General features: G+C 39.2%; 4 non-coding genes and 18 pseudogenes across 4 annotated transcripts; all 22 read right to left on the bottom strand.

The window, feature by feature from the left end:
• Window positions 1–202: 202 nt before the first annotated feature.
• On the bottom strand, window positions 203–322 carry LOC122339687 (annotated as a pseudogene).
• Window positions 323–593: 271 nt separating this feature from the next.
• Window positions 594–712, bottom strand: LOC122339746 (annotated as a pseudogene).
• A 677-nt stretch (window positions 713–1,389) lies between these two features.
• On the bottom strand, window positions 1,390–1,508 carry LOC122339699 (annotated as a pseudogene).
• Window positions 1,509–1,787: 279 nt separating this feature from the next.
• LOC122339696 lies at window positions 1,788–1,909 on the bottom strand (annotated as a pseudogene).
• A 684-nt stretch (window positions 1,910–2,593) lies between these two features.
• On the bottom strand, window positions 2,594–2,712 carry LOC122339702 (annotated as a pseudogene).
• Window positions 2,713–2,986: 274 nt separating this feature from the next.
• LOC122339705 lies at window positions 2,987–3,112 on the bottom strand (annotated as a pseudogene).
• Window positions 3,113–3,389: 277 nt separating this feature from the next.
• On the bottom strand, window positions 3,390–3,511 carry LOC122339691 (annotated as a pseudogene).
• A 1,901-nt stretch (window positions 3,512–5,412) lies between these two features.
• Window positions 5,413–5,531, bottom strand: LOC122339658. The gene has a single exon (XR_006250034.1). It is a non-coding gene; the product is annotated as a 5S ribosomal RNA (ribosomal RNA).
• A 273-nt stretch (window positions 5,532–5,804) lies between these two features.
• On the bottom strand, window positions 5,805–5,923 carry LOC122339745. The gene has a single exon (XR_006250048.1). It is a non-coding gene; the product is annotated as a 5S ribosomal RNA (ribosomal RNA).
• Window positions 5,924–6,196: 273 nt separating this feature from the next.
• LOC122339733 lies at window positions 6,197–6,315 on the bottom strand. Its single transcript, XR_006250047.1, has one exon. It is a non-coding gene; the product is annotated as a 5S ribosomal RNA (ribosomal RNA).
• Window positions 6,316–6,586: 271 nt separating this feature from the next.
• Window positions 6,587–6,705, bottom strand: LOC122339727 (annotated as a pseudogene).
• Window positions 6,706–9,827: 3,122 nt separating this feature from the next.
• Window positions 9,828–9,946, bottom strand: LOC122339712 (annotated as a pseudogene).
• A 272-nt stretch (window positions 9,947–10,218) lies between these two features.
• LOC122339700 lies at window positions 10,219–10,339 on the bottom strand (annotated as a pseudogene).
• Window positions 10,340–10,616: 277 nt separating this feature from the next.
• On the bottom strand, window positions 10,617–10,734 carry LOC122339698 (annotated as a pseudogene).
• A 275-nt stretch (window positions 10,735–11,009) lies between these two features.
• Window positions 11,010–11,128, bottom strand: LOC122339722. Its single transcript, XR_006250046.1, has one exon. It is a non-coding gene; the product is annotated as a 5S ribosomal RNA (ribosomal RNA).
• Window positions 11,129–11,398: 270 nt separating this feature from the next.
• Window positions 11,399–11,521, bottom strand: LOC122339682 (annotated as a pseudogene).
• A 271-nt stretch (window positions 11,522–11,792) lies between these two features.
• LOC122339676 lies at window positions 11,793–11,911 on the bottom strand (annotated as a pseudogene).
• Window positions 11,912–12,184: 273 nt separating this feature from the next.
• LOC122339686 lies at window positions 12,185–12,304 on the bottom strand (annotated as a pseudogene).
• Window positions 12,305–12,577: 273 nt separating this feature from the next.
• Window positions 12,578–12,696, bottom strand: LOC122339673 (annotated as a pseudogene).
• A 274-nt stretch (window positions 12,697–12,970) lies between these two features.
• LOC122339664 lies at window positions 12,971–13,090 on the bottom strand (annotated as a pseudogene).
• Window positions 13,091–13,361: 271 nt separating this feature from the next.
• Window positions 13,362–13,484, bottom strand: LOC122339690 (annotated as a pseudogene).
• Window positions 13,485–13,759: 275 nt separating this feature from the next.
• On the bottom strand, window positions 13,760–13,883 carry LOC122339677 (annotated as a pseudogene).
• Window positions 13,884–22,310: the final 8,427 nt, after the last annotated feature.

Below are 22,310 nucleotides of genomic sequence, written 5' to 3'. Positions count from 1 at the left end.
GAATGAAATACAAAAAAACTTCAAAATGAGCTACATTAAAGATAAGAGCATTAGTTAAGTAGTTAAAAACAGTCAAACTCTGTTTAAAGAACAGCTACTTTAAAGGCAATTGAATTAAATAAGCAGTAAGGGAAAGCAAAGAGCTGGTCAAACTTTGGCCACACTAAGGGCCAGTGTATTAGATAAGTAGTGAAAAACTCAAAACTTACAGCACCTGGTATTCCTAGGCAGTCTCCCATCCAAGTACTAACTAGGCCCAACTCTGCTTAGCTTCTGAGATCAGACGCAGATCAGGCGTGAACAGGGTGGGATGGCCGTAGCTTAAAGCTGCTGCAAAAGCCCCTATTTTAAGGTGAGGCACACTATGCCATTATACTAGATAAGTAATGAATGAAATACAAAAAATACTTCAAAATGAGCTACATTAAAGATAAGAGCATTAGTTAAGTAGTTAAAAACAGTCAAACTCTGTTTAAAGAACAGCTACTTTAAAGGCAATTGAATTAAATAAGCAGTAAGGGAAAGCAAAGAGCTGGTCAAACTTTGGCCACACTAAGGGCCAGTGTATTAGATAAGTAGTGAAAAATCTCAAAAACTTACAGCACCTGGTATTCCTAGGCAGTCTCCCATCCAAGTACTAACTAGGCCCAACTCTGCTTAGCTTCTGAGATCAGACGAGATCAGGCGTGAACAGGGTGGGATGGTCGTAAGTTAAAGCTGCTGCAAAAAGCCCCCTATTTTAAGGTGAGGCACACTAAGTGCCATTATACTAGATAAGTAATGAATGAAATACAAAAAAATACTTCAAAATGAGCTACATTAAAGATAAGAGCATTAGTTAAGTAGTTAAAAACAGTCAAACTCTGTTTAAAGAACAGCTACTTTAAAGGCAATTGAATTAAATACAGTAAGGGAAAGCAAAGAGCTGGTCAAACTTTTGGCCACACTAAGGGCCAGTGTATTAGATAAGTAGTGAAAAACTCAAAACTTACAGCACCTGGTATTCCTAGGCAGTCTCCATCCAAGTACTAACTAGGCCCAACTCTGCATAGGCTTTCTGAGATCAGACGAGATCAGGCGTGAACAGGGTGGTATGCACGTAAGCAAAAGCTGCTGCAAAAAGCCCCTTATTTTAAGGTGAGGCACACTCAAGTGCCATTATACTAGATAAGTAATGGAATGAAATACAAAAAAATACTTCAAAAATGAGCTACATTAAAGATAAGTACATTAGTTAAGTAGTTAAAAACAGTCAAACTCTTGTTTAAAGAACAGCTACTTTTTAAAGGCAATTGAATTAAATAAGCAGTAAAGGGAAAGCAAAGAGCTGGTCAACAACTTTGGCCACACTATGGACCAGTGTATTAGATAAGTAGTGAAAAAACTCAAAACTTACAGCACCTGGTATTCCTAGGCAGTCTCCCATCCAAGTACTAACTTAGGCCCAACTCTGCTTAGCTTCTGAGATCAGACGAGATCAGGCGTGAACAGGGTGGAATAATGTAAGCGAAAAGCTACTGCAAAAAGCTCTCTATTTTGGGTGAGGCACACTAAGTGCCATTATACTAGATAAGTAATGAATGAAATACAAAAAATACTTCAAAAATGAGCTACATTAAAGATAAGAGCATTAGTTAAGTAGTTAAAAGCAGTCAAATCCTCTGTTTTAAAGAACAGCTACTTTAAAGGCAATTGAATTAAATAAGCAGTATTATGGAAAGCAAAGAGCTGGTCAAACTTTGGCCACACTAAGGGCCAGTGTATTAGATAAGTAGTGAAAAACTCAAAACTTACAGCACCTGGTATTCCTAGGCAGTCTCCCATCCAAGTACTAACTAGGCCCAACTCTGCTTAGCTTCTGAGATCAGTGACGAGATCAGGCGTGAACAGGAGTGGGATGGCTGTGTTCTAAAGCTGCTACAAAAAGCCCCCCTATTTTGGTTAAGGTGAGGCACACTAAGTGCCATTATACTAGATAAGTAATGAATGAAATACAAAAAAATACTTCAAAAACAGCTACATTAAAGATAAGAGCATTAGTTAAGTAGTTAAAAACAGTCAAACTCTGTTTAAAGAACAGCTACTTTAAAGGGCAATTGAATTAAATAAGCAGTAAGGGAAAGCAAAGAGCTGGTCAAACTTTGGCCACACTAAGGGCCAGTGTATTAGATAAGTAGTGAAAAACTCAAAACTTACAGCACCTGCCTGGTATTCCTTAGGCAGTCTCCCATCCAAGTACTAACTAGGCCCAACTCTGCTTAGCTTCTGAGATCAGACGAGATCAGGCGTGAACAGGGTGGGATGGCGTGAAGCTTAAAGCTGCTGCAAAAAGCCCCCTATTTTAAGGTGAGGCACACTAAGTGCCATTATAATAGATAAGCAATGAATGAAATACAAAAAAAAATACTTCAAAATGAGCTACATTAAAGATAAGAGCATTAGTTAAGTAGTTAAAACAGTCAAACTATGTTTAAAGAACAGCTACTTTAAAGGCAATTGAATTAAATAAGCAGTAAGGGAAAGCAAAGAGCTGGTCAAACTTTGGGCCACACTAAGGGCCAGTGTAATAGATAAGTAGTGAAAAAAACTCAAAAACTTACAGCACCTATATTCCTAGGCAGTCTCCCATCCAAGTACTAACTAGGCCCCAACTCTGCTTAGCTTCTGAGATCAGACGAGATCAGAGCGTGAACAGGTGGGATGGCCAGAAGTAAAGCTGCTGCAAAAAGCCCCCCTATTTTAAGGTGAGGCACACTAAGTGCCATTATACTAGATAAGTAATGAATGAAATACAAAAATACTTCAAAATGAGCTACATTAAAGATAAGAGCATTAGTTAAGTAGTTAAAAACAGTCCAAACTCTGTTTAAAGAACAGCTACTTTAAAGGCAATTGAATTAAATAAGCAGTAAGTGAAAGCAAAGAGCTGGTCAAACTTTTGGCCACACTAAGGGCCAGTGTATTAGATAAGTAGTGAAAAACTCAAAACTTACAGCACCTGGTATTCCTGTAGGCAGTCTCCCCATCCAAGTACTAACTAGGCCCAACTCTGCTTAGCTTCTGAGAGATCAGGGACGAGATCAGGCGTGAACAGGGTGGTATGGCTGCAAGCTGGTGAGCTTGTAAAAGCCCCCTATTTTAAGGTGAGGCACACTAAGTGCCATTATACTAGAGATAAGTAATGAATGAAATACAAAAAAATACTTCAAAATGAGCTACATTAAAGATAAGAGCATTAGTTAAGTAGTTAAAAGCAGATCAAACTCTGTTTAAAGAACAGCTACTTTAAAGGCAATTGAATTAAATAAGCAGTGCGGGAAAGCAAAGAGCTGGTCAAACTTTGGCCACATACTAAGGCCAGTGTATTAGATAAGTAGTGAAAAACTCAAAACTTACAGCACCTGGTATTCCTAGGCAGTCTCCCATCCAAGTACTAACTAGGCCCAACTCTGCTTAGCTTCTGAGATCAGACCTTGAGATCAGGCGTGAACAGGGTGGTATGGCCGTGTTTAAAGCTGCTGCAAAAAGCCCCTATTTTAAGGTGAGGCACACTAAGTGCCATTATACTAGATAAGTAATGAATGAAATACAAAAAAAATACTTCCAAAATGAGCACATTAAAGTTATAAGAGCATTAGTTAAGTAGTTAAAACAGTCAAACTCTGTTTAAAGAACAGCTACTTTAAAGGCAATTGAATTAAATAAGCAGTAAGGAAGAAAGCAAAGAGCTGGTCAAACTTTGGCCACACTAAGGGCCAGTGTATTAGATAAGTAGTGAAAACTCAAAACTTACAGCACGTGGTATTCCTAGGCAGTCTCCCATCCAAGTACTAACTAGGCCCAACTCTGCTTAGCTTCTGAGATCAGAGCGAGATCAGGGCGTGAACAGGGTGGGATGGCCCGAAGCCAAAGCTGCTGCAAAAGCTCCCTATTTTAAGGTGAGAGTACACTAAGTGCCATTATACTAGATAAGTAATGAATGAAATACAAAAAATACTTCAAAAATGAGCTACATTAAAGATAAGAGTATGAGTTAAGTGAGTTAAAAACAGTCAAACTCTGTTTAAAGAACAGCTACTTTAAAGGCAATTGAATTAAATAAGCAGTAAGGGAAAGCAAAGAGCTGGTCAAACTTCTGGCCACACTAAGGGCCAGTGTGTATTAGATAAGTAGTGAAAAAACTCAAAAAACTTACAGCACCTGGTAGCATTCCTAGGCAGTCTCCCATCCTAAGCAATTAACTAGGGCCCAACTCTGTTTAGCAGCTGAGATCACACGAGATCTGTATGGAACAGGGTGGTATGGTCGTGAAGCGAAAGAGCGTGTTGCAAAAAAAGCCCCCTATTTTAAGGTGAGGCACACTAAGGCTACTATACTAGATAAGCAATGAATGAAAGACAAAAAATACTTCCAAAATGAGCTATACTAAAGATAAGAGTATTTAGTTAAGTTAGTTAAAAATAGTCAAACTATTTTTAAAGAACAGCTACTTTTTAAAGGCACCAGAATTAAATAAGCAGTAAGGGAAAGCAAAGCATTGGTCAAACTTTGGGCACACTAAGGGCCAGTGTATTAGATAAGCAGTGAAAACTCAAAAACTTATAGCACCTGCATATTCCTTTAGGCAGTCTACCATCCAAGTACTAATCAGGCCCAACTCTGCTTAGTCGCTTCTGAGATCAGATGAGATCAGGCGTGAACAGGTGGGCAGGCGGTCATGCAGCTTTCAAAGCCGCGTGCAAAAAGCCCCTATTTTAAGGTGAGGCACACTAAGTGCCATTATACTAGATAAGTAATGAATGAAATAAGTTAAAAATACTCAAAATGAGCTACATTAAAGATAAGTATATTAGTTAAGTAGTTAAAAACAGTCAAACTCTGTTTAAAGAAATAGCTACTTTAAAGCGTAATTGAATTAAATAAGCAGTAAGGGAAAGCAAAGAGCTGGTCAAACTTTTGGCCACACTAAGCACCAGTGTATTGATACAAGTAGTGAAAAAAACTCAAAAACTTACAGCACCTGGCATTCCTAGGCAGTCTCTCATCCAAGTACGAATTCATAAATTCCAACTCTGCTTAGTTTCTGAGATCAGATTTACACATCAGGCGGAACAGGGTGGGATGGGCCGTGAAGCAAAAGCTGCTGCAAAAGCCCCCTATTTTAAGGCAGAGGTACACTAAGTGCCAATATTATACTAGATAAGTAATGAATGAAATACAAAAAAATACTTCAAAATGAGCTACATTAAAGATAAGAGCATTAGTTAAGTAGTTAAAAACAGTCAAACTCTGTTTAAAGAACAGCTACTTTAAAGGCAATTGAATTAAATAAGCAGTAAGGGAAAGCAAAGAGCTGGTCAAACTTTGGCCACACTAAGGGCCAGTGTATTAGATAAGTAGTGAAAAACTCAAAACTTACAGCACCTGGTATTCCTAGGCAGTCTCCCATCCAAGTACTAACTAGGCCCAACTCTGCTTAGCTTCTGAGATCAGACGAGATCAGGCGTGAACAGGGTGGTATGGCCGTAAGCGCAAGCTGCTGCAAAAAGCCCCCTATTTTAAGGTGAGGCACACTAAGTGCCATTATACTAGATAAGTAATGAATGAAATACAAAAAATACTTCAAAATGAGCTACATTAAAGATAAGAGCATTAGTTAAGTAGTTAAAAACAGTCAAACTCTGTTTAAAGAACAGCTACTTTAAAGGCAATTGAATTAAATAAGCAGTAAGGGAAAGCAAAGAGCTGGTCAAACTTTGGCCACACTAAGGGCCAGTGTATTAGATAAGTAGTGAAAAACTCAAAACTTACAGCACCTGGTATTCCTAGGCAGTCTCCCATCCAAGTACTAACTAGGCCCAACTCTGCTTAGCTTCTGAGATCAGACGAGATCAGGCGTGAACAGGGTGGTATGGCCGTAAGCTAAAGCTGCTGCAAAAGCCCCCTATTTTAAGGTGAGGCACACTAAGTGCCATTATACTAGATAAGTAATGAATGAAATACAAAAAAATACTTCAAAATGAGCTACATTAAAGATAAGAGCATTAGTTAAGTAGTTAAAAACAGTCAAACTCTGTTTAAAGAACAGCTACTTTAAAGGCAATTGAATTAAATAAGCAGTAAGGGAAAGCAAAGAGCTGGTCAAACTTTGGCCACACTAAGGGCCAGTGTATTAGATAAGTAGTGAAAAACTCAAAACTTACAGCACCTGGTATTCCTAGGCAGTCTCCCATCCAAGTACTAACTAGGCCCAACTCTGCTTAGCTTCTGAGATCAGACGAGATCAGGCGTGAACAGGGTGGTATGGCCGTAAGCTAAAGCTGCTGCAAAAGCCCCTATTTTAAGGTGAGGCACACTAAGTGCCATTATACTAGATAAGTAATGAATGAAATACAAAAAATACTTCAAAATGAGCTACATTAAAGATAAGAGCATTAGTTAAGTAGTTAAAAACAGTCAAACTCTGTTTAAAGAACAGCTACTTTAAAGGCAATTGAATTAAATAAGCAGTAAGGGAAAGCAAAGAGCTGGTCAAACTTTGGCCACACTAAGGGCCAGTGTATTAGATAAGTAGTGAAAAACTCAAAACTTACAGCACCTGGTATTCCTAGGCAGTCTCCCATCCAAGTACTAACTAGGCCCAACTCTGCTTAGCTTCTGAGATCAGACGAGATCAGGCGTGAACAGGGTGGGATGGCCGTAAGCTTAAAGCTGCTGCAAAAAGCCCCTATTTTAAGGTGAGGCACACTAAGTGCCATTATACTAGATGAGTAATGAATGAAATACAAAAATACTCAAAATGAGCACATTAAAGATAAGACATTAGTTAAGTAGTTAAAACAGTCAAACTCTGTTTAAAGAACAGCCACTTTAAAGGTACCTGAATTAAATAAGCAGTAAGGGAAAGCAAAGAGCTGGTCAAACTTTTGGCCATACCTAAGGGCCAGTGTATTAGAGCAGGCAGTGAAAAAAACTCTAAAAACTTAAGGTAGCACCTGGTATTCCTAGGCAGTCTCCCATTCAAGTACTCAATCTAGGCCCCAACTTCTGCTTAGCTTCTGAGATCAGACGCAGATCTGTATGGAATATGGTGGTATGGGCTGTGAAGCTGCAAAGCTGCTGCAAAAGCCCCTATTTTAAGGTGAGGCAATACTCATGTGCCATTATACTAGATAAGTAATGAATGAAATACAAAAAATACTTCAAAATGAGCTACATTAAAGATAAGAGCATTAGTTAAGTAGTTAAAAACAGTCAACACTCTGTTTAAAGAACAGCTACTTTAAAGCAAATTGAATAAAATAAGCAGTATGGGAAAGCAAAGAGCTTTGGTCAAATCCTTTGGCCACACTAAGGGCCAGTGTATTAGGATAAGTAGTGAAAAACTCAAAAACTTACAGCACCTGGTATTCTTGTGTGTAGTCTCCCCATCCAAGTACCAACAAGGCCCAACTCTTGCTTAGCTTCTGAGAGATCAGACGACATCAGGCGTGAACAGGGTGGGATAGCCGTAAGCAAAAGCTGCTGCAAAAGCCCCCTATTTTAAGGTGAGGTACACTCAAGTGCCATTATACTAGATAAGTAATGAATGAATTACAAAAAATACTTCCAAAATGAGCTACATTGTAAAGATAAGAGTACTAGTTAAGTAGTTAAAACAGTCAAACTCTGTTTAAAGAACAGCTACTTTAAAGGCAAATTGAATTTAAATAAGCAGTAAGGGAAAGCAAAGAGCTGGTCAAACTTTGGCCACACTATGGGCCAGTGTATTAGATAAGTAGTGAAAATCTCAAAAAACTTACAGCACCTGGTATTCCCTAGGCAGTCTCCCCATCCAAGTACTAATTAGGCTCAACTCTGCTTAGCTTGAGATCTGACGAGATCAGGCGTGGAACAGGGTGGGATGGTCGTGAAGCTAAAGTGAGGCTGCAAAAAGCCCTCTATTTAAGGGGTGAGGCACACCAGGCGCCATTATACTAGATAAGTAATGAATGAAATACAAAAATACTTCAAAATGAGCTACAATAGAAGATAAGAGCATTAGTTAAGAAGTTAAAAACAGTCAAACTCCGCTTCTAAAGAACAGCTACTTTAAAGGCAATTGAATTAAATACAGTAAGGGAAAGCAAAGAGCTAATCAAACTTGGGCCAACACTATGGGCCAGTGTGTATTGATAAGTAGTGAAACTCAAAACTTACAGCACCTGGTATTCCTTTAGGCAGTCTACCATCCAAGTACTTCAATCTAGGCCCAACTCTGCTTTTAGCTTCTCTGAGATCAGATGAGACTGCGTGAACAGGGTGGGATGGCCATAAGCTAAAAGCTGGCTGCAAAAGCTCCCCATTTTAAGGTGAGGTACACTAAGCGCCATTATACTCAGATAAGTAATGAATGAAATACAAAAAATACTTCAAAATGGAGCTACATTAAAGATAAGAGCATTAGCTAAGCAGTTAAAAATAGCTCACCCTGTTGTTTAAAGAACAGCTACTTTAAAGGCAATTGAATTAAATAAGCAGTAAGGGAAAGCAAAGTAGCTGGTCAAACTTTGGCCACACTAAGGGCCAGTGTATTAGATAAGCAGTGAAAAAACTCAAAAACTTACAGCACCTGGTATTCCTAGGCAGCCACCCATCCAAGCAAGTACTAACTAGGCCCAACTCTGCTTAGCTTCTGAGATCAGACGAGATCAGGGCGTGGAACAGGGTGGTATGGTCGTAAAGCTAAAGCTGCTGCAAAAAGCCTCTATTTTTAAGGTAGAGGCACACTATGAAGCATTATACTAGATGGCTGCTGAAAATGAAATGAACATGTAAATACTTCAAAATGAGTTTCAAGCATTAAAGATAAGAGCATTAGTTAAGTAGTTAAAAACAGTCAAACTCTGTTTAAAGAACAGCTACTTTAAAGGCAAATTGAATTAAATAAGCAGTAAGGGTTAGCAAAGAGCTGGTCAAAACTTTGGCCACACTTTGGCGCTGAGCATTAGATAAGCAAAGGAAAACTCAAAAACTTCATACAGCACCTGGTATTCCTAGGCAGTCTCCCATCCAAGTACTAATCTAGGCCAAACTCTGCTTAGCTTCTGAGAGATCAGACGAGATCAGGCGTGAACAGGGTGGTATGGGCCGCTAGCCGTAAAGCCAAGCGCAAAAGCCCCCTATTTTTTAAGGTGAGGTACACTCAAGTGCCATTATACTAGATAAGTAATGAAAATGAAATACAAAAAAATAAAAACTTCCAAAATGAGCTACATTAAAGATAAGAGCATTAGTTAAGTAGTTAAAAACAGTCAAACTCTGTTTAAAGAACAGCTACTTTAAAGGCAATTGAATTAAATAAGCAGTAAGGGAAAGCAAAGAGCTGGGTCAACCTTTGGCCACACTAAGGGCCAGTGTATTAGATAAGTAGTGAAAAACTCAAAACTTACAGCACCTGGTATTCCTAGGCAGTCTCCATCCAAGTACTCAACTAGGCCTTAACTCTGCTTAAGCTTCTGAGATCAGACGAGACTGTGGCATGAACAGGGTGGTATGGCCATAAGCGAAAAAGCTGCTGCAAAAAGCCCTCTATTTTAAGGTGAGGCACACTAAGTGCCATTATACTAGATAAGTAATGAATGAAATACAAAAATAATTCAAAATGAGCTACATTAAAGATAGCAAGAGCATTAGTTAAGTGAGTTAAAAACAGTCAAACTCTGTTTAAAGAACAGCTACTTTAAAGGCAATTGAATTAAATAAGCAGTAAGGGAAAGCAAAGAGCTGGTCAAACTTTGGGCCACACTAAGGGCCAGTGTATTAGATAAGTAGTGAAAAAACTCAAAAACTTACAGCACCTGGTATTCCTAGGCAGTGTCCCATCCAAGTACTAACTAGGCCCAACTCTGCTTAGCTTCTGAGATCAGACGAGATCAGGCGTGAACAGGGTGGTATGGCCGTAAGCCAAAGCTGCAGCAAAAAGCCCCTATTTTAAGGTGAGGCACACTAAGTGCCATTATACTAGATAAGTAATGAATGAAATACAAAAAATACTTCAAAATGAGCTACATTAAAGATAAGAGCATTAGTTAAGTAGTTAAAACAGTCAAACTCTGTTTAAAGAACAGCTACTTTAAAGGCACTTTGAATTAAATAAGCAGTAAGGGAAAGCAAAGAGCTGGTCAAACTTTGGCCACACTATGGGCCAGTGTATTAGATAAGTAGTGAAAAACTCAAAACTTACAGCACCTGGTATTCCTAGGCAGTCTCCCCATCCAAGTACTAACTAGGCCCAACTCTGCTTAGCTTCTGAGATCAGACGAGATCAGGCGTGAACAGGGTGGGTATGGTCGTAGTTTCTAAAGCTGCTGCAAAAAGCCCTTATTTTAAGGTGAGGCACACTAAGTGCCATTATACTAGATAAGTAATGAATGAAATACAAAAATACTTCAAAATGAGCTACATTAAAGATAAGAGCATTAGTTAAGTAGTTAAAAACAGTCAAACTCTGTTTAAAGAACAGACAGCTACTTTAAAGGCAATTGAATTAAATACAGTAAGGGAAAGCAAAGAGCTGGTCAAACTTTGGCCACACTAATGGGCCAGTGTATTAGATAAGTAGTGAAAAACTCAAAAACTTACAGCACCTGGTATTCCTAGGCAGTCTCCCATCCAAGTACTAACTAGGCCCAACTCTGCTTAGCTTCTGAGATCAGACGAGATCAGGCGTGAACAGGTGGGATGGCCGTGCAAGCCAAAGCTGCTGCAAAAAGCCCCCTATTTTAAGGTGAGGCACACTAAGTGCCATTATACTAGATAAGTAATGAATGAAATACAAAAAATACTTCAAAATGAGCTACATTAAAGATAAGAGCATTAGTTAAGTAGTTAAAAACAGTCAAACTCTGTTTAAAGAACAGCTACTTTAAAGGCAATTGAATTAAATAAGCAGTAAGGGAAAGCAAAGAGCTGGTCAAACTTTGGCCACACTAAGGGCCAGTGTATTAGATAAGTAGTGAAAAACTCAAAACTTACAGCACCTGGTATTCCTAGGCAGTCTCCCATCCAAGTACTAACTAGGCCCAACTCTGCTTAGCTTCTGAGATCAGACGAGATCAGGCGTGAACAGGGTGGTATGGCCGTAAGCCAAAGCTGCTGCAAAAAGCCTCCCTATTTTAAGGTGAGGCACACTATGCCATTATACTAGATAAGTAATGAATGAAATACAAAAATGCTTCAAAAATGAGCTACATTAAAGATAAGAGCATTAGTTAAGTAGTTAAAACAGTCAAACTCTGTTTAAAGAACAGCTACTTTAAAGGCAATTGAATTAAATAAGCAGGCGGGAAAGCAAAGAGCTGGTCAAACTTTGGCCACACTAAGGGCCAGTGTATTAGATAAGTAGTGAAAAACTCAAAACTTACAGCACCTGGTATTCCTAGGCAGTCTCCCATCCAAGTACTAACTAGGCCCAACTCTGCTTAGCTTCTGAGATCAGACGAGATCGAAAAGGCGTGAACAGGGTGGTATGGCTGTAAGCTAAAGCTGCTGCAAAAAGCCCCTATTTTAAGGTGAGGCACACTAAGTGCCATTATACTAGATAAGTAATGAATGAAATACAAAAATACTTCAAAATGAGCTACATTAAAGATAAGAGCATTAGTTAAGTAGTTAAAAACAGTCAAAACTCTGTTTAAAGAACAGCTACTTTAAAGGCAATTGAATTAAATAAGCAGTAAGGAAAGCAAAGAGCTGGTCAAACTTTGGCCACACTAAGGGCCAGTGTATTAGATAAGTAGTGAAAAACTCAAAACTTACAGCACCTGGTATTCCTAGGCAGTCTCCCATCCAAGTACCAACTAGGCCCAACTCTGCTTAGCTTCTGAGATCAGACGAGATCAGGCGTGAACAGGGTGGGATGGCCGTGAAGTTAAAAGCTGCAAAAAGCCCCCTATTTTAAGGTGAGGCACACTAAGTGCCATTATACTCAGATAAGTAATGAATGAAATACAAAAAAATACTTCAAAATGAGCTACATTAAAGATAAGAGCATTAGTTAAGTAGTTAAAACAGTCAAACTCTGTTTAAAGAACAGCTACTTAAAGGCAATTGAATTAAATAAGCAGTAAGGGAAAGCAAAGAGCTGGTCAAACTTTGGCCACACTAAGGGCCAGTGTATTAGATAAGTAGTGAAAAACTCAAAAACTTACAGCACCTGGTATTCCTAGGCAGTCTCCCATCCAAGTACTAACTAGGCCCAACTCCTGCTTAGCTTCTGAGATCAGACGAGATCAGGCGTGAACAGGGTGGGATGGCCGTAGCCGAAAAGCTGCTGCAAAAGCCCCTATTTTAAGGTGAGGCACACTAAGTGCCATTATACTAGATAAGTAATGAATGAAATACAAAAAAATACTTCAAATGAGCTACATTAAAGATAAGAGCATTAGTTAAGTAGTTAAAAACAGTCAAACTCTGTTTAAAGAACAGCTACTTTAAAGGCAATTGAATTAAATAAGCAGTAAGGGAAAGCAAAGAGCTGGTCAAACTTTGGCCACACTAAGGGCCAGTGTATTAGATAAGTAGTGAAAAAACTCAAAACTTACAGCACCTGGTATTCCTAGGCAGTCTCCCATCCAAGTACTAACTAGGCCCAACTCTGCTTAGCTTCTGAGATCAGACGAGATCAGGCGTTAACAGGGTGGTATGGCAGTGTAGCGAAAGCTGCTGCAAAAAGCCCCCTATTTTAAGGTGAGGCACACTAAGTGCCATTATACTAGATAAGTAATGAATGAAATACAAAAATACTTCAAAATGAGCTACATTAAAGATAAGAGCATTAGTTAAGTAGTTAAAAACAGTCAAACTCTGCTTTAAAGAACAGCTACTTTAAAGGCAATTGAATTAAATACAGTAAGGGGAAAGCAAAGAGCTGGTCAAACTTTGGCCACACTAAGGGCCAGTGTATTAGATAAGTAGTGAAAAACTCAAAAACTTACAGCACCTGGTATTCCTAGGCAGTCTCCCATCCAAGTACTAACTAGGCCCAACTCTGCTTAGCTTCTGAGATCAGACGAGATCAGGCGTGGAACAGGGTGGGATGGCCATAAGCAAAGCTGCTGCAAAAGCCCCCTATTTTAAGGTGAGGCACACTAAGTGCCATTATACTAGATAAGTAATGAATGAAATACAAAAAAATACTTCAAAATGAGCTACATTAAAGATAAGAGCATTAGTTAAGTAGTTAAAAACAGTCAAACTCTGTTTAAAGAACAGCTACTTTAAAGGCAATTGAATTAAATACAGTAAGGGAAAGCAAAGAGCTGGTCAAACTTTGGCCACACACTGGGCCAGTGTATTAGATAAGTAGTGAAAAACTCAAAAACTTACAGCACCTGGTATTCCTAGGCAGTCTCCCATCCAAGCAACCACTAATTAGGCCCAACTCTGCTTAGCTTCTGAGATCAGACGAGATCAGGCGTGAACAGGGTGGTATGGCCGTAAGCGAAAGCTGCTGCAAAAAGCCCCCTATTTTAAGGTGAGGCACACTAAGTGCCATTATACTAGATAAGTAATGAATGAAATACAAAAAATACTTCAAAATGAGCTACATTAAAGATAAGAGCATTAGTTCAGTAGTTAAAAACAGTCAAACTCTGTTTAAAGAACAGCTACTTTAAAGGCAATTGAATTAAATAAGCAGTAAGGGAAAGCAAAGAGCTGGTCAAACTTTGGCCACACTAAGGGCCAGTGTATTAGATAAGTAGTGAAAAAACTCAAAAACTTACAGCACCTGGTATTCCTAGGCAGTCTCCCATCCAAGTACTAACTAGGCCCAACTCTGCTTAGCTTCTGAGATCAGACGAGATCAGATCAGGCGTGAACAGGGTGGTATGGCCGTAGCTTAAAGCTGCTGCAAAAAGCCCCTATTTTAAGGTGAGGCACACTCAAGTGCCATTATACTAGATAAGTAATGAATGAAATACAAAAAAATACTTCAAAATGAGCTACATTAAAGATAAGAGCATTAGTTAAGTAGTTAAAAACAGTCAAACTCTGTTTAAAGAACAGCTACTTTAAAGGTGAAGAAGTTTTTGCTAATCGAAATATAAAGTAAATCATATATAATTCAGTTACCATTATAACTGCAGTCAGACATAAGCTAAGAAACCCACTATTTAGAACCCATCTGTTCTTGGCATTTTACATCTGTTGTCATACACCTGTGATCCTCATTTAACAAGGGTTATTCAGGAGGCCACCATTTATTACTGTGACGTGGTAGTGTGATGACCATATAAAAACCCCTGAATAGTGGTAAGCGGGAGTGCTGTCTATAGAGTGGTTCTGTGTGGACCTTAGACAGACTCGGCTGGTATTGATCAATAAAAGTCTGAATTTTTGCTATCAAAACCTAATGCTCGAGTCTTCTTTAATCCGGGAATCCACAACAATTGGCATCACGAACAGGATAGAAAAGGACAACAGGGTGGACAACTGCGAGCGAGTTTTGGACGGACAACACAACAACTTGGCCAAAGGTAAGCAGTTTTTGCTTCATAGTTAGGTTGTATTGTTCGCCAGAACCTACTCGTGGTGAGACACCTTATGTTCTTCTAAAAATAATCGAACCAAGGGAAGAAAAGATTCTTATAATTGAAAGAAAATTGGGTTTTGATTTCAAAAACACTAAAAAGCATGCAGTAATCTGTATTTTCTGTTGGTTTGGACTTGAGGAGAACAGTGAATGCAGATAGAATATATGTTAGTTTGTAGATAAAAGGTAAAATCCTGCAGGTGGATTAAAGCGCTGCTGTGGGTGAGTCCAAGAGAGGTGTCAAATTCCTGAATTCAGTGTAAATTCCTCCTTGGCAATTAAAATTCCCAATTTTTGTGGGTATTGGACAAATTAATTACATTTCAAACTCAAGTAAAACGCAGAAAGAAATACAAAAAGACAATAGAAAACTTCAAAAGGATAAAGGACCCGTAAGTACATAAAGTGACAATAAAGTAAGGTATAACGAGCGGAAAAGAAGGTTAAAACTGTTTAAATCTGGATCATGCCAATACCAGACATTAATTGAGGTGGAAAATTCCACAGGGGTTTGTTATTTTGGGCTAGCTCTGTTTGTCTTATGTGTTTATTATTAATTTGAAAGATAGATTGTGGAAGGGGTATGTTGAAAAATCGAGATAGGGAGTGGAAGAAAAAGAATTGAGGTCTACGTGTGGGCTAGAATGAGTGTTAGTTGAATGACTGTCTGAAGGACCACGTGTGAAGTAGAAAGTTGGGAAAAGATTGTCTTCGCTTGGGTAGCAGAAGAGTAACAAGTGAGGCAGAGTACTTGGTTGTTAGGTAATTTCACTGGATTGAGGAGGAGTATTTATGAAATATTTGTTTCGTGTTTTAGTGTTCAGAAATTGTTCTATGTAAAGTAGGTACTAGTTGTGTGAGCTCAACTGAATGTGTACGGTGTGACTGAAGCATGAATGTATGAACCTTTCGTAGTTTTGTCTTGTTTGATTATATAAATGAGCCCTATATATAAAGGGACGTATGATAAGTGGTTAAATGAATGAGCCCTGTATATAAAGGGACATAGCTGGTAAGTGTTAAAATAAATGAGCCCTATAGGATAAAGGGACACAGTTGGAATGAATGTATGAGCCCTGTAAATAAAGGGAGTGTGTATTCATGAATGTATAAATGTATACCGTATAATTAAAGTGATTGACTAAAGTTAAATATCGCTTGAATAGATTCTGGTGACTATATAGTACAGTGATAAAACATATCTGGTATAGTAAGTCGCAAACTTATTGAGGATACATACGATATATTGCTGATAAAAGTGGTGAATATTGTTGTTTGGTTTACGGGTACAGTAGACGTTTTTTGTAAAAATACTTAAGAGTCCTCACTTTAAGAACTATTGAAGGGAAAAACTATTCTTACAGGTTATACAGGTTGACTTATAGCGAAGTTATGACAACTCCGGCAGAAACATTGGGAGCAAAGCATCCTCTGCTTAAGGAACTGATACATAAGCTCTGCAGAAAGTGGCAAAAGAGAACAAAAAATTTGAGTACTAAATGGCCTGAAGAGGGAACATTTGAGGTGACATTGTGTGAGGAAATGGAAACATTGGTAAAAAATTACAAAACTAAAGGCATATTCCTGAACCGGGAAAAGAGAGAAGAAAAAAGACAAAAAGAGCAAGAAGTTTTAAAATTATTTAAAAAAGAAGGCGAAGATTTACTAAAAACCCTAAAACAGGCAAGAAAAATTCTGAAAGAGGCAAACCAAGAAATAAAGGAAAAAGAAAAGAGGTTAGTAGATCCCCCTCCGTATGGAAACTCTGAAGGACAATTTCCATTACTCAAGGGAAAAGTTCAAGTGTTAGGCGAGCTTGGGATGGAAGGGGAAATTGATTTAGAACAAGAGAAGCCGACAGGACAGGATGTAAGACCCAAAACCAAACAAATTAAAAAGCCACAAGAAAGCGATTATTTAGACTGTTATGGAGAAATACAGACAGCCTTAGACAAAATGAAAATACCATATGAACAAAAATCTCAGTCAGAAAGGGAAAATGAGGATCTCAATGAGGGATGCGGGCTAGAAGAAGAAATAACACAAAAATTCAAAGATACAGAAATGAGGTTAAGAGAGTTTGAATCTGATGAGAACAGGGGGACACTCCATAAAGGACGATTAAGAGCACAGAACAAACAGCTTCCAATTTTAATTAAGGGTACAAGAGCTCAATATATTCCATGGGCCACACAAGATGTAGAGTGTCTGATCACCCGGTTACCTGACATGCACGAGGGAGCTGGAAAATGGATTAGGGTGTTTGAGGAAGAGACAGCAGGCAAACTTTTGGCCGTGGGGGATGTCAAAGCACTCCTAGCAAAAACTATAGGAGGGATAAAGATGGAAGAAATCTTACAGGCAGCGGGCCTCGAGGGAGCAGTGGACACTCATAACATGGACGGCATTGAGTTTGATGCACACCGTCCCGACATGTGGCAGGCACTACGAGCTGAGTACCCCACTAGGGTCGACCCGGAAAGCATTGAGGGGAGACCAGTTGGGGAAACTGAAAATCCCATCACCTATGTACAGAGACAATTGAAAAGATGGAGACAAGAAACTGAAGGGAATCCAGAAGGTGACCTCTTATGTCTACGTTGTTTAGAAACTCTGTAATAGAGGCCATGCCACTAACTGTAAAAAGCAAGCTGGAGGATGTAGTCGGTTTGACCTCCAAATCACACAAAGAGTTTTGTGATCATGTGACTCATGCGGTTGAACTCTATAGGAAAAATGAGTTGAGGCTCAAAGAACAAGAGAAAGAGATTCAACGAAAACTGACCCAGTTGCAACTTGAGGAACTAACAGCTAGAAACAAGAAAAGACTCAAGCAGTGGTGAAAACTGAGGAGTCCAACCAAATGAGTTTAATGGCTCCCATTAACATTTCACACCCAGCTGTGCCCACATTGACCCCTCCAAATACAACCCCGACACCTACACCCATTGTTAATGTCTATGCCCAGCCAGAACCCCCTGAGTGGAAAAGAAAACAACTGCAACCTCCAAAAGGAGGAAACAGAGCTGTTAATCTTCCTCCAGGACTGTGCTGGAGATGTGGACAGCCAGGACATATAAGAAGAGATTGTCCCAATCCATGGACAGCAGACCCCGAGTTTAGAAGGTGTGCAGGGAACCAGACACGCTATCAAAATTTTGCAGGCCCATGGAGAAATCCAAATCCAAATTATTAGGGGTGCCCAGAGAATCTTATAGGGGAGAGTCTACTACCAGTTTTAACAAACAATGCAAACCAAGAACCCATATTGCAAATAGAAGTAGAAGGCAAAACAGTTCCAATGATGATAGACACAGGAGCAGTCTATACATGTGTAAAATCAAATTATGCCTCACACCTCCCATGTCTGGAAAATTTGTAAAGACAGTAGGATTCTCGGACAAATACAGTTAATCCCTATGACAGCTCCAATTTGCCTACAAACAAAAGACAAAAGTGTAACCATGCCTATTCTGATATCAGATCAAACGCCTATTAACCTATTAGGAAGGGATGCATTGTGTAAATTAGGCTTGCAAATTTGGTGCTCCACTGACGGAGTGTATGTAGATATGCAGGAGCTCAAATGATGATTTCCAAGCTGAAGCAAACGTATATTGATAGGGCAGATAGAAGAGGATGTAAAGCAGATCATTAACGAATGGGGTAAATTCATTGAAGCACAGACCCCGAGTTACGAATACCTAAGACAGGATTTCATTGCATAATGAAATATGACCCAACAAGAAACAAAATTCTAGAAGAAGAATGGCAAGAAGAAACAAAAGAACAAAAATTGAAATGATCTCACAATACATAATAATAGGTGAACAAGGAGCAGCCTTAAAAATAACCGAAAACGAATTCATAAACAAATGGTTTGATATGAATGATTCAGTACCGCATATACCTTTATATGTAGGGAAAAAATGGGAAACCAAGCATTTAGGACAGATGATGAAACAAGCCACGCAAAGTAAATGGGAACCGACAATAAATCTGTTAATCTTTCATTCCACTGACCAAAACTACATAAAAATTCTATGTGGTACTTCATTATTAGGCATTCCACAGGAGGTGATTATCAGACAAAAGCAATCCGAGCAAGTAATGGCAACACCAGACTCAGAAAGAACTACGGCTGAACTTTTGCAGGGGGCAATAAACCAGGTGCCGGCTGAGCTATGGTCCCAGCATGAGACAGACGTAGGGTTAGTAAGGTCAGCCAGTCCAGTACAAGTGAGGCTAAAACCAAATGCACGCCTTCCTCGGAAAAGACAATACCCATTGAGTCAAGAGGCGGAATTAGGCATAAAAACACAATCGAGGACTTGTTAAAGCAAAAGTGTTAGTAGAAACAAACAGTTACTGCAACACACCCATCTATCCTATACTCAAAGCAAACAAAGTCAAATGGCGTCTTGTACATGATCTGAGAGCAATCAATGCTATAACAGAAGATTGGCCAACAGATGTTCCCAACCCTCACACATTGCTAACAAACATCCCCCCTCAAGCCAAGTACTTTACAGTAATTGACCTTTGCTCTGCCTTTTTCAGTATTCCTGTAGCAGAGGAAAGTAGGTATCTGTTTGCATTTACGTATGCAGGTAAACAATACACCTATGCGAGACTCCCAATGGGATATAAATTGTCACCACACATATTTAACCAGGTTCTCAAGACCGACCTAGAAGACCTTATGCTAGAGAGCACCTGTTTACAGTACATGGATGATGTGATCATCTGCTCAACATCTCTAGATCAATGTCATAGAGATTCCATCAAAGTACTGACGAAATTAGCTCAAGGAGGTCACAAGCAAAGTATCCAAAACCAAACTGCAATATTGCTTACCAGAAGTAGAATACCTAGGACGTTTGATTTCCTTTGGTACAAAAAAATTATTGCACCCACATCAGTTCTAAATATTCTCATCCTAGATGCACATGGTTTTGACCATGGTGCAAAGGGGGAAGTCATAAGGAAAATCATAAGGAAAATTAAGAGACTAGGCTGTGTTTACTTCATCCTCAGTCCCAGGGACAAGTTGGAAAAATAAATGGTCTTCTCAAATCCAAAATTAACAAAATATGTGCAAGCACTAAATTAAATTGGGTTGATGCTTTGCCTCTTGCACTGATGAGTTACCGCATGCACACTAACCGAAACACACATCTAACACCTCACCAAATGCTTACTGGACGCATGATGCCTGCACCATGTAACAGAGGTCCATACAAAGGACCCCACTAGAACAACTACAAATGGAGTTAAAATCGCACATGAAAGAACTAACAGCTATCCATAAAGCTATTTGTGCGCAGGAAAAAAGAAAGGAGCTGTCGGAGCAGACGGAAACCAGCTGTCCCATCACCCCAGGAGATCAGGTCTATCTGAGAGTATTCAGAAGGAAATGGAACGAGCCAAGAAGGGAAGGGCCGTATAACGTCACAGCAGCAACACCAACAGCTGTTCAAGTAGAGGGAAGCAGCACTTGGTACCATCTGAATCACTGCACAAGAGTTCCCAAAGAAAGACCAGCCGCAATACAGAATAATAAAGAACATGCAACAGAGAGAGCTCAGCAAGACAATGGCGATAATATTGTTGACCAAATGCCTGATCAGCACATGTCTGTCACAAGTTCAAGCCACAGACAACATCACAACTCCAGCCCCACAAGTCAAGCACAGAACAACTCTCTGCCACACAACCTCACTTCCCTACCATCAACTTTTCAGCCCTCCACCAAAACCAGCAGCGACTCAGTTGAAGCAGGACAACATGGAAAGCGACGCAGGAACAGCGAGGACAAGGACAATATGTACGAGGATGACACCAAGCTAGATGTTCTGTGGGAACTTGCACAAAGCAATCAGTGGTATGAATGGGCCACCTTCACAACAGCAGAATTAAATAAGAAAGACTGCCTAGTATGTACCAAAACACCTGGAAGCCAATTAATAGCCGTTCCCAATCCATACACTTACGAACATTGTGCAAAATTCAAAAGAGATTATTGCCATTTGGGAAGAGACTTCCGACCCTTCTGCCGCGCTGAATGTTTAAGCTCCCTAAGTAATGCCAACCACAAACTTCTTTTCAAACACATACCAAGACTGAGAGCCAAATGTAGAAGTCTGGATCTAACAGAGAACATGAGAATTCAAAAGGACCAAATAGAAATTCCAACCTGGTACACCATAGACTATAGTAAAGAACATGAGTGCTTTGCCAAACCAACAGGAAGTATAAGTGTGGGACAATTCAAAGGGAGGTGCAGCGTCACATGGAACCTTGATGCCAAAATCTATCGAGAGGCTGATGATCCTATGGAACTTCCACCCTTCCGGCATCAGGAATCAGGAGAGGAAGGAAAATATATCCAGCTAAAACATGTGAAAATCAAACTATATCATTTCCCGAAGCAGACAGATACAAGGATCAAACTGCAGCACTAGCAGACTTTTTCTGGATTTGCGAAATAGGAAACTTTTACCTTCATTACCCCTAGGATGGACAGGAAAATGTACTAGAGTACGGTTGATACAAGAAATCCATATTACAGAATGGAATCCTGAATCCTTTTCCGGGAAAAATAACGCAGCTAACTCCAGAGCTAAGAGAAGTTATAAACCAGATCCTAGAGTATATATAGATGCTGTAGGCCAACCAAGAGGTTTACCTGAGCAATTTAAAGCTAGGAATGAAGTTAAATCAGGTCTTGAATGCATATTCATCTGGATTACACAGAACAAAAAATACAGAATGGATAAATTATATATATTACAATCAACAAAGGTTCATTAATTACACAAACGAGGCATTAATCTCTTTAGGGAACAGTTAGATGCAACAAGTAAAATGACATGGCAAAATAGACTAGCTCTTAACTGGATGTTAGCTGACAAAGGGGAGTATGTGTATTATTTGGTAATCAATGTTGTACTTACATACCTAACAACACCTCACCAGAAGGGACATTTACAAAAGCCATGACCAAGCTCAAAGAACTACAGATAGAAATGAAAAGAATGCTGGAAAAGATGAGAAAATGTGGGACTGGTTTAATTTGAATTTAGGATCATGGGGAGAACGGTTAGCAAAAATAGGACTACAACTCGCAATGGCAAGTACTATGGGAGGGTACTACTTTGTTGTGTGTTCCATTTATTAAAATCCTTAATTATCAAGTCCACAGTCAAACAAATGGGAGTATTGAGACCTAGAGGAAAAAATATACTCCAATCAAAATGAGCATTACCTAGACCTACTTTACAAAACAACCGTGAACTTGCATATAGCAGAAGAAACTTCCAATAGCTCTGATGAGGAATAAGGGAATGACAACAAACTATTATGCATATTTTATATTTTGGTTTATGATGTTTCTGTTTTATGATGTTTCTGATTAACCTTTAGAAGGTACCCTTCTCTTACCTACATATTCATATTTGTTTATGTTTACTCATGCTTTGGTTGATCTATTCTATTGACATAGATGTGTTCCATAATTAGGATAACCATAGACATAATAAAACCAAGTATACAACCCCTGTACATTGACTAAAGTAAAATCAAGGTGTTATGGTCTTTCACTTCCTTCTAGCCAAAGAGACAGAGGGAAGAGGTTTGGCCCTAACGCCTTCTTGAGTGAAATGGCATGACTTAGACTTGTTGTAATGTAACATAGGGACTATTTTTTGGTTACTAGATAGCGTTAACAGAACAG

The sequence above is a fragment of the Puntigrus tetrazona genome, unplaced genomic scaffold, assembly GCF_018831695.1.
Source record: "Puntigrus tetrazona isolate hp1 unplaced genomic scaffold, ASM1883169v1 S000000996, whole genome shotgun sequence".
Classification (NCBI taxonomy): domain Eukaryota; kingdom Metazoa; phylum Chordata; class Actinopteri; order Cypriniformes; family Cyprinidae; genus Puntigrus; species Puntigrus tetrazona.
Note: the sequence above shows the minus strand (reverse complement) of the source record. Positions and strands in the feature narration are given on the sequence as shown.